Source organism: Seriola lalandi, unplaced genomic scaffold, assembly GCF_002814215.2.
Source record: "Seriola lalandi dorsalis isolate HSWRI2012SDOR001 ecotype SW California unplaced genomic scaffold, Sedor1 jcf7180002054553, whole genome shotgun sequence".
NCBI lineage: Eukaryota > Metazoa > Chordata > Actinopteri > Carangiformes > Carangidae > Seriola > Seriola lalandi.
The window spans coordinates 394,289-395,423 of record NW_019525106.1 but is presented as its reverse complement, the minus strand read 5'-3'; positions in this window follow the sequence as shown (position 1 = coordinate 395,423).

The following is a 1,135-nucleotide window of genomic DNA, read 5'->3' as shown; positions in this document are numbered from 1 at the left end:
GTTAATACCGGCCCATTTAGGTAGGGCCTCCCAAAAGGCATAAAGGTCCGCCCCTCAGGTAGTCTCCCTCTCTCAGCTGGGCCTGCTGCAGCTTCTACAGCCTGTCTCTTTGTTTGGTTTGTTACATCTTACAACATACACTACACCATATTTTCACCCATCCACACACTTCTGACATGACTGATGACTTTCTTACTTACACACACCATTTGGTTGGTTACTTTGTTTATTCATTTGACTTAAATAAATTGTTTCTTGATCGAAGTGTCTGTGTGTGGCCTCCCTCTTTGTTGCCGGCTTAGAGCCAGTCGGTAACAATAACCTACAGACTTTTGTTATTTTAAGTAGTCCATCTATTTTCAAAGGTGGTAACGGAACGATTAAAGCTGCAACTAGTGGTTATTTCATCAACAATGAACCTGTCAACGATTAACTAATTAAATGCTTTTTCTATGAAAAACATTGTAAAATTAGCACAGTCCAAAGAGATGTCTTCAAATTGCTTGTTTTGTTTGAGCAAAAGTCAAAAGCCCAAATATATTTAATTTGATAAAGGAAGCAAATGCTCACATTGGATAAACTGGAACCAGACAATATTTGATGTTTTTGTCTGGAAAAATTACTTAAAATAACTTTTTTTTTTAAAATAGTGAAGTTTTTTTGATTGACTTGAAATTAGTCGACTAAACATTTCTGCTCTAATAATGATTTCGTATAAACATTGTCCAAACATTTTGGTGAATATTAAGTTGTTGTTTTTTTGTTATGTCCTTTCAAAGACACGTAGAGCCAAAACAAATATCTACATGCCTGATGTGATTCTTAAACTTTGTTGAATTTCTTTGAGGGAATTTGATGAAGTGTGGGGTGTGACAAAGTTGCTGAGCTGTGACATCACCATGGATCATGTTTCTCTCCTGTGATTTCCACCTGAGGCTCATTAGTGGGATGAGTGAGGAACAAAAACCTGCTCCTCTTATGGGCCACGAGTGTAAATGATGTAGGTACAAGAAACTTAGATCTTTATGGTGAAATTACAGCAAAGCAGATGGCTAGCACACTGGGTGCTGTTCAATGCATTTGTCTGACATTTGGAGCTAAGTGTAACTCTTACCCCCCACCTCCCACCCCCACC